Here is a 10,444-nt window from a genome sequence, read left to right as displayed (position 1 = left end):
CAACCACACATTTTTTGTGTATATATATATATATATATATATATATATATATATATATATAGTATGTATGTATGTAAATATATATACATCGAGCTACAAATGTCCTTCATTATCCAGTTCGCTCTACCTCGGAATTAGTATATTTTCATATAATGTTAACCGAAGGGGAATTTTTTTAGTTGATAATAATTTCGTCCTCTTGTGGTAGAGCGAATTGAATATTAAAGGTCATTTGTAGCTCGATGTATGTATATGAATCACGGTGATGTGATAAAAATTCATATATATATATATATATATGAATTTTTATCACATCACCGTGATTCATATATAATATATATATATATATATATATATATATATATATATATATATATATATATATATATATATATATATATATATATATATATATATAGATATAAAATATCCTACTGATAATGTGAAAATTACATAAACGGGTCTAAATGACGAACGCGAAAATTCCGAAATGAAAATTAAGGTAATGAGAAATCCATGTTCAAAAAGTCTACAATACACAGACACACACACACACACACACACACACACACACATATATATATATATATATATATATATATATATATATATATATATATATATGTGTGTGTGTGTGTGTGTGTGTGTGTCTGTGTGTATTGTAGACTTTTTGAAACATGGATTTCTCATTACCTTAATTTTCATTTCGGAATTTCGCGTTCGTCATTTAGACCCGTTATGTAATTTTCACATTATCAGTAGGATATTTTTTTCTGGTAAGGACCTATTATTATTTCTTGCTTCTGACCTAACAGACCGAATAAGAGTGGGAGGTTCTCTTGCTGCGTAACTTATCAGACTCGTAAATTCAGTATCCCGTTGATAAAACTTACAGCACAATATGGACGTCTGATGTGAGTGGGCATGGATCAAAGTGAGGCCCGAGATTACAACTGATTGAGCGAGCGAGTTATCTAAAGGAGGTTACTTCAAGAGAAACTTCGTCAGTTCTGGAATATTAAGTCTCAGAAGACTGATTATTAGTATTATTATTATTATTATTATTATTATTATTATTGTATTATTATTATTTTTGCTCCATCACAGTCCTCCAATTCGACTGGGTGGTATTTATAGTGTGGGGTTCCGGTGCATCCTGCCTCCTTAGGAGTCCATCACTTTTCTTACTATGTGCGCCGTTTCTAGATCACACTCTCTGCATGAGTCCTGGAGCTACTTCAGCCTCTAGTTTTTCTAGATTCCTTTTCAGGGATCTTGGGATCGTGCCTAGTGCTCCTATGATTATGGGTACGATTTCCACTGGCATATCCCATATCCTTCTTATTTCTATTTTCAGATCTTGATACTTATCCATTTTTTCCCTCTCTTTCTCTTCAACTCTGGTGTCCCATGGTATTGCGACATCAATCAGTGATACTTTCTTCTTATTGATTTTGTCAATCAACGTCACGTCTGGTCTATTTACACGTATCACCCTATCCGTTCTGATACCATAGTCCCAGAGGATCTTTGCCTGATCGTTTTTCTATCACTCCCTCAGGTTGGTGCTCGTACCACTTATTAACTGCAAGGCAGCTGATGTTTCTTGCACAGGCTCCAGTGGAGGGCTTTTGCCACTTGAATCGTGCCTCTTTTTGTACTGGTTCTGTGCAAGTGCCGGGCATTCGCTTGCTATGTGGTTTATGGTTTCATTTTTCGTATTGCACTTCCTACATATGGGAGAGATGTTATTTCCGTCTATCGTTCTTTGAACATATCTGGTTCATAGGGCTGATCTTGTGACCCGCTGTTATCATTCCTTCAGTTTCCTTCTTTAGCTCTCCCCTCTGTAGCCATTGCCATGTGTCATCGCTGGCTAGCTCTCTAGTCTGTCTCATGTATTGTCCGTGCATTGGTTTGTTGTGCCAGTCCTCTGTTCTGTCTGTCATTCTCCTGTCTCTGTATATTTCTGGGTCTTCGTCTACTTTTATTAGTCTTTCTTCCCATGCACTCTTTAGCCACTCGTCTTCACTGGTTTTCAGATATTGCCCCAGTGTTCTGTTCTCGATGTTGACGCAGTCCTCTATACTTAGTAGTCCTCTCCCTCCTTCCATTCTTGTTATGTATAGTCTGTCCGTATTTGCTCTTGGGTGTTAGTGCTTTGTGTATTGTCATATGTTTCCTGGTTTTCTGATCTATGCTGTGGAGTTCTGCCTTCGTCCATTCACTATTCCTGCGCTGTATCTGATTACTAGGGCACCTGCCCATATGTTTTATGGCTTTTTATCATATTTCCGGCGTTTGAGTTTTGACTTGAGTATCGCCTTGTGTCTCTGCATATATTCTTTTCCTGATCGTGTCCTTCATCTCTTGGTGTTTTATATCTCCTCCTTCCATTATTCCCAGGTATTTCTATCGTGTCTCATCTATGTGTTTGATGTTGCTCCATCTGGTAGCTTTATCCCTTCAGTTCTCGTTACTTTGCCTTTTTGTATGTTGACTAAGGCGCATTTTTCTATTCCAAACTCCATCCTGATGTCCCCAGATACAATCCTTACAGTCTGGATTAGGGTATCTATTTCCTTGATGCTCTTACCATACAGCTTGATGTCGTCCATGAACATCAGATGGTTGATTCTGTTGCCTCTTTTCTTGAGTTGGTACCCGGCATCCATCTTCTGTAGTACTTTTGTCATGGGAATCCTGATATTAACCTCTGCTAGTCTTATTCCAGAGCTTGTAAGTATTGTATTCCAGTTGCGCATTGTATTTTTGAGGAAGCTGATGGTGTTTTCCTCTGCCCCATATATTTTCAGGCATTCTATTAGCCATGTGTGTGGTATCATGTCGAAGGCTTTCTTATAGTCTATCCATGCCATGCTTAGGTTGGTTTTCCTTCTCCTACTGTTCTTCATTACCATTTTGTCTATCAGGAGGTGGTCTTTGTGCCCTACACTTCCTTCTGCAGCCTTTCTGTTGGTGGGGATGGTGGGTTTTGTCTCCCTCGTAGGTAACTTGTAATAGCCTTTCAACCTGATGATTAAACTGTTAGTAACTTCCACATTATTGGTGGGCAGGTGATAGGCCTGTAGTTACTGGCTATATTTCCCTTACTCTTGTCTTTTTGTACTAAGGATGTTCTTCCTGTGGTCATCCATTTGGGTGCATGGTGATTTGAGATAAAATGGTGGAGTTGTTCTGCTATTCGTGAGTGTAGGGCCTTGAAGTTTTTGAGCCAGTATCCATGGACTTCATCGGGACCTGGGGCTTTCCAGTTTGGCATTTTCTTTAGTTGGTGTCTGACTGTGTCTGTCGTGATCTCTGTGAAACTTTGTTTTATTCTCCCTGTTTCTTCTTCCTTGACTTCCTGGAGCCATGTTGCATGTTTGTTGTGTGATACCGGATTGCTCCATATGTTTTCCCAGAGTCTCTTACTTGGTTCGGCTTCAGGAATTTCTGGGTGGTTGTCTTCCCCTCTTAGTTGGCAGTATAGTCTTTTCTGGTTGGTTCCGAATAGTTTGTTCTGTTGGTATCCCTTATTCCTGTTCATGTACTGTTGGATCTTATGTGCTTTGGCCTTAGCCTCTGTTTTACATCTTCTATTGTGTTGTTTAGTCCCCTCTCTTGTACTTTGTATTTCTCGTTGAGCTCCTCCCTTGTTTTCTTGCTTCTTAGCCTTTTTTCTGCCATCTCTTTCAGTTTACTCAAGTCAGATCTCATCACCATGATTTGCTTTTCCAGGCGCCTTTTCCAAGGAGGTTGCTGTTTTGGTTTCTGTTGGGTTGGTTGTGGTGGTGGTGTTGGTGTTCGAATCCCCATCAGTTCTGCTACTAATCTTGCTCCTGCATATACCAAGTTATTTGTTTCTATGATACTGGTGGTGTGTATTATACCCATTATTTCATTGACCTCACTTGTTTTCTCCCTAAATTTCTTGGTGTTGTAGGCTTTCATGGAGGGGATCTTTGTTCTCTCTGTATCTGGCTCCATCCATTGTCTAATCTTTTCTACCCATTTCGTCGTCTCTGTTACTTCGTCGCTGTTTCTTCGTGTGTCGTTTTTTGATACCTCATCATCCCTGTCGTCTTCTGTTGCATCGTCTCTCAGTTCGTCTTAGTGTAATTCGTTGTCGTGTGACATTTCCCTTTCCAGTTCTTCTCTTTCTGTTTGGGAGAGCCATTTATTTTTCTTTATGTTCCTTGCTTGGTCTGCCAGCCTCTGCTCTGTTTGGGGGGCGTTATTCCTCTCATTCCAGATGTTGACCAACCTTCTTCTATATCCTGTCTTCGTCGGGTTGCTTCTGATGTAGCATCTCCATGTTTCCTTATTTTCTTCTCTTCTCCATTTCTTCCTTTTTGCTTCTGTTGCTCCAATCTCAGGCTGCTGGTTACTGTCATTGTGGTGGTCAGTTGCTGGATGACGACCTCCAAGTACCTGACCGTCTTCCCCTTCAATTGGGTTGAATACCTGGCTGCCGGACGAAGCTCCTCTGTTGCCAGAGTTCCATTTACGTCGTTGTCGTTTATTCCTTCATTTCTTTCCATCATTGCTGAGTTTTGCTATTTAACCCATAGCTGGACCCTACCCCATCAGGGATAGGTACTCATTTACAGCTGAGTAGACTGAGGAAATTATGGTAAAGATCCTTTCCCAAGGAATCAACGCCGAGGAGAGCAGAGCGGTCACCCATCCAACGACTGACCAGCCCCAATGTTGCTTAACTTAACTTAACCAGTCCATTGACGACCTAACCCACTCTGCCACGGCGCCACATATTATTATTATTATTATTATTATTATTATTATTATTATTATTATTTATTATTAGTTTTATTATTATTATTATTATTATTATTCAGAAGGTGAATCCTCTTCATAAGGAATAATCCAGGAAAGGCCATTGACTTGAAATTCAAGCTTCTAAAGAATATGGTGTTCATTAGGAAGAAGTAAGAGGAGGTAAAGGGAAATACGGAAAGAAGAGTTCTCGCTTATTAAAAGAAAATGAATGAATACATTAATGAATAGATACAAATGTATTAAAAATGGGCGAGGAGAATATTAATTAGGGTAGTATCGCATTGCATCTTCGCTTGGATTACAAACAGGTGTCACGTTCCTCTGTAAGATGAACGATGTGGAGAGAGGAGTTCGTAGTATGGAAATGGGCGTGATCCCTTCAAGTCCAGGAATTTACATGATAGCTTTGGGCACACGTGCCATTTTCTTCAGCATTGACTGACTGGCTGTTTGAACAAGATCACATCAGTAGTGAATCTTGTGTCATTTTTTTTTCATTAGCCTAAGAGAATGTCATCGGATGCGTGGTGGGGTCGATGAAAGAAAAAAAAATAATTGTAGTTTGAAATGAAGTTATGAGATATTGGCAATACTTTCAGGGTCCCTTTTCCTATTCTGTGTATAGTTATTTATTTATGTATTTATTTATTTGTTTTTGTTGTTGTATGTGTATTTTATAAATAAATACTAGTTTACTCATTTCACTATGCAGCCAGCAAGACTCATGAATAATTGGTTTACAAATTTGTTCTCTCTCTCTCTCTCTCTCTCTCTCTCTCTCTCTCTCTCTCTCTCTCTCTCATTTAAATACTCCGCAAATGATTATAAACTTTCAAGATAAAGGTAGTTTTGACTTTCCCTTGTGACCTACTCAGCATCTGTTGCATATGGAAATTCATGGGGCAGAGAGAGAGAGAGAGAGAGAGAGAGAGAGAGAGAGAGAGAGAGAGAGAGAGATTATAGCTCTTTCTCTCCTTTACTTTTCACTTCTCAGGAGGTTTTTCCCTCACAACACTTGACGTCTGGGGAAAGGTGTGCGCCGACCCCTATCCACGCCCCTATCCGCGCCCATGGCACCAAGCCCTTATCGGAGCGGGATTAGCGTCAGTTTGCTTCATCCCCCCTTCCCCTTTCCGCCCATAAAGTCCCTCCCCCTCGGGTTCTTCCCTTACCCTCCTCCTCCTCCTCCACCTCACCACTTTCCAACAAACTAGCGGTACTTATCTCTCCATATTTGCTCGATGCCTCGACGATAGGAAGAGCTCGGCAGGAGGCCTGCCTCCATCAGGAGGTTTAACTTCGTCAGGAGGATTTCCTTAGTTTTTAGGCTTTCCCTAGTCATGATGCCCTCCGCTTTTCTTCATCAGATTTACTTTGTCAGGAGGAGTTTCTTCATCAGGAGGCTCTCCTTCGTCAGAAGGCTTTCCTAGTGGGGAGGCATCCCTTCGTTATGAAGCTTTCCTGCATAAAGAGGCAGACCTTCGTCAGGAGGCTTTCTTTCAGGAGGTTCTTCATCAGGAGGATTTCCTTCATGAGGAGGTTCTCCTTCATCAAGAGGTTTTCCTTGGTCAGGAGGCTATCCTTTGTCAGGAGGTTCTCCTTCGTCAAGCGGTTTAACTTGGTGAGGAGTCTTTCCTTAGTCAGGAGGTTCTCCTTCGTCAGGAGGCTATCCTTTGTCGGGAGGTTCTCCTTCATCAAGAGGTTTTCCTTGGCCTTAGTCAGGAGGTTCTCCTTCGTCAGGAGGCTTTCTTTTGTCAGGAGGTTCTCCTTCATCAAGAGGTTTTCCTTGGCCTTAGTCAGGAGGTTCTCCTTCGTCAGGAGTCTTTCCTTTGTCGGGAGGTTCTCCTTCGTCAGGAGGCTATCCTTTGCCAGGAGGTTCTCCTTCATCAAGAGGTTTTCCTTGGCCTTAGTCAGGAGGTTCTCCTTCGTCAGGAGTCTTTCCTTTGTCGGGAGGTTCTCCTTCGAAAAAGCTTTCTTTCACCAGGAGGTTCTCCTCGGGAGTCTTCCCTGCCTCAAGAGGCTTTTCTTCTGCAGGCAGAAAATCCGTCAAATGACGAAAGTCGGCCATCGCTTAAAGGGACTCTTATCAGAACCGGCGATGAACTTGCAACGCAAGTGCTAATCGTCTCTGCACTTAGCAGCCTCTAGAGACGATGAGAAGACGCGAGTTTATCAGCTGAGCGAAGATGGAGGATCGAGATAAAATCCTCCTTAAGGCTCTCGTGAAAGCCCCCACTACCCAGGGCGAATTATGATGAAGCCTCTAATGCAGTAATGTGCAGTTGTGTGAATTAAACTGTAATAAGGAGTAGGCTGTTGCTTACCTAAGTGTGTGCATCACCCTGTGTGAGCATATTCAGATTTGATTAGCATGGTGGATTCATAGATCTCGAGATTGTTATTGAGAAAGGGTGCTTGTTTGAGTGAGGCTGGATGTCTGAATGCACACGGGTGTGTACGCAAGTCCTCGCTCCCTTTGTGTGTGCGCGAGCGCGCGTGTGTGTGTGTGTGCATGTGTGCGCGTGTGTGTGCAGATATATTTTTTAATATTAATAATAAGTAATTTAACAAGACCACTATATGCACAATGAAAACCGTTAGTGAAGGTAAAAGACTGATTGAATCGGTAAACTTTTCTTGTTTCCTGGTTTCTACCAAAATAGACTTTGTCCTGTTGTGTGATCATTCACAGAAACTAAGGGGTTATATCCCCGATCACTGTGACGAATAGAGTCGCGTGGAACAAGAATAAGTTTACAGCTGGAGTGATTCTTTACAGATCTGCTTAGTTACATTTTTCATATTAGCGTGTTTTTTAAAGTTTTCGATTTGGAAAGGTCAAAGCGGGTCAGCTTATGGGCGTTACCTTTTAGACTAGTTGGGCCTATCTGCAGTCTTGTGTAAACTTAAATTTAGGACAAAGGTCAACCATCGCTTTTGTTTCAGATGTCGCCCAGGATTTACCAATTTGGGAATATGTCATTTATACTTAATTTGGAGAATCGTTCATTAAGAAATTCCTTCATGGGGCTGGAAGTTTTACACTTTTGCACTTAATTTGAATGTACATTTCAAGTGTTTGATGAAGAAACTCGTGCAGTTATACACACACATACGTGTGTGTATAATTAATATATATAAGCATATATATATATATATATATATATATATATATATATATATATATATATATCTATAATATCATCATCCATATATACGTATATGAGTTTGTATGTATTTATCATTTTTGATTCATTAAAGATAGTGCTCATAAATAGTTACTGTATATAAAACGCTGTGCATCCATGCATTTATATTTTTCTTTCAACTTAGATTTCTGGGACGAGGTTGCTAGAGCCCAGTGCATTTGAAGTTTACAAGAACTCGCCTTAACTTTTAAATTAAGCAACTGAATCACAAACTATTTTAGGGTTGAAAATGGCTTAAGAATTGAAAAGATACCAACCCTAATGAAATAGAGCTTAATGGGGGCCAAGAAAAGGCAGCAGTAATAAATACAGATTTGAATTACGATTATGAATCTAGATCAGTGGCAAGCATACAAGCAGGGAAGCTCTGTGCCAGTTAAAACGAAACTATTAAAGGTAATGAATTCTCTTCAGAGAGATTTAGATTTTCTTCATTTGTTTCAGAATGAAGTGCCTTTAGCCCGCTTGCTGTATTTCAGCTGATAAGATCAATCATAAACTTCACCGAGTTAGAAAAGTGAAAAAAGAAAAAAAAAAACTTGCAACAGTGGGTGAAAGCCACCGAAATTGTAGACAAGATCAGCATTTTCTTCAGAGGACGGAGATATGAACGAACAATGGCGCTACAGATGACGAAGATTAAAGGGTGAATTATGGCGAGACAAAATGTAGTTTCTTTTCCGTTTGCACTACAGCGAACCTAGACATTCGAGTCATTAGGTTTCAGTGAAAATGATTTGTTTGATATTGATGTAATGCCATTTAATCTCGATTATTCTTTCATTGTTCATTGCACTGTTACAAAGAAAATTAAAAAATTTTGCTCAAGGCTTGATGAAACTTTGTGCAAGAATTTGAGAGAAATTCCATTGTGATTCAACGAGGCTGCCAGATGTATTTTACGTTCCAAGGTGAATTTGCCATCAAAATGCAATAAGTGCTACATACTTTTACACAGACATTTTTATAATAATTATTATTGTTATATTCAGAAGATGAACGCTATTCATATGGAACAGGCCTACAGGAGCCACTGACTTGAAATTTAAGCTTCCAAAGGCTATTGTGTTCATTTGAAAGAAAGTGCGGAAGATAATCGGAAATACAGACAGAAGAGATCAATTATTAGAAAACAAAGATGAATTAAGTTAATAAATAAAAAGATAAACATATAAATTTTATAAATTTTCTATCAGAAGAAAAAGATTTAGTTAGTGTTTTCTGAGGAGAAGAAAGGGCAATTCAACTCTGCTGGTTGGGGGAGGGGTAGGGGTGGGTTGTCGGGGGGGGGGGGGGGGGGGGGGACTCTTTGGCCCTCACACCAGGCCGCCTAAGCCCTTGTACGAAAATCGAGCCGTTTTGGGGTAAGGCCCCTCGCTAGCTAGCTAGCATAAGCCAGCTTAATCTAAATCAGGATTAATCCTGATCTAAACCAGCCAAGGTACATTGAGTCGCGTGTTCACATTTCAGTATCTTTTCTTAAACGCTACGATGTACAGAACTCGTTAAATGCTATAGGGAATTTACCTTTTAATTTGAAATTAGTTGAGATCCCAGAGTCATTTTTTACGTTTAATTCTTCCAATTGTTATTTTTATTTTAGTTTGAAAATGAAAATGAAGCGGGCTCTCGAAAATTTCAAAAACAATTTCTTTATATAAATAGGACAATCAATTTTTAGTTATTTTTAATCGAGTTATGTCAAAAATACCTAAGGACCTTGGGTCATCTGTTGTGTATCCCGCCAGTGTAGTCATCCAAACAACGTGTTTAATAGTAACTGACGCTGTATATTGTATTGTATTGCCAAGATAAATGTGGCAGAGGACAGTAGTTACAAAGTTAAAACAAGAATGGGTTTAAGCAACTCAGTGGCGTGGTCGGTATGGTGTTGGCGTATCACCTCGGTGGCCGCGAGATCGATTCTCGGGCATTCCATTGAGTTGTGAGAGATGTGTATTTCTGGTGATAGAAGTTCACTCTCGACGTGGTTCGGAAGTCACGTAAAGCCGTTGGTCCCGTTGCTGAATAACCACAGTTTCCATGCAGCGTAAAAACACCATACAAACAAACAAAACAAAGATTTTTGGCTCTCCAATTAGAAGGATTGCTTTTCTGCGTAAGTGAAACGTATTCTTAAGGAAGATTTTTTTTTATCTTGTTTTCAAAACAGCTTCATCCTTTTGGAAGTAACTTACTTCAATAAGACGTTTTCGTTCATTTCCAGAATAGATGGATAGTGTGTTGTTTTGATAGATTGTCTTATTGCTAAACAGCTGGATCTTTTATATATTTCTTCTCTTTGCCATTTAGCCTTTCTGAGGATATTTTTTGGGAGTTTCATATTGTTCAGATCTGCGTTGATGACGGAGATATGCATTGATCTTAGTAATAATACATTTAATTATTTGATGTCATCACTTTCTCGTGATCTT

General features: G+C 39.7%; 1 protein-coding gene across 3 annotated transcripts in view; it reads left to right on the top strand.

Moving 5' to 3' along the window:
* LOC135198489 (uncharacterized) overlaps positions 1–10,444 on the top strand; it is a 190,719-nt gene that overhangs the window by 98,204 nt on the left and 82,071 nt on the right. The gene's annotated exons all lie outside the window — the stretch shown is intronic.

This window comes from Macrobrachium nipponense, chromosome 22, assembly GCF_015104395.2.
Source record: "Macrobrachium nipponense isolate FS-2020 chromosome 22, ASM1510439v2, whole genome shotgun sequence".
NCBI lineage: Eukaryota > Metazoa > Arthropoda > Malacostraca > Decapoda > Palaemonidae > Macrobrachium > Macrobrachium nipponense.
The sequence above is the reverse complement of the archived record's forward strand: the minus strand, read 5'-3'. Positions and strand labels throughout refer to the sequence as shown.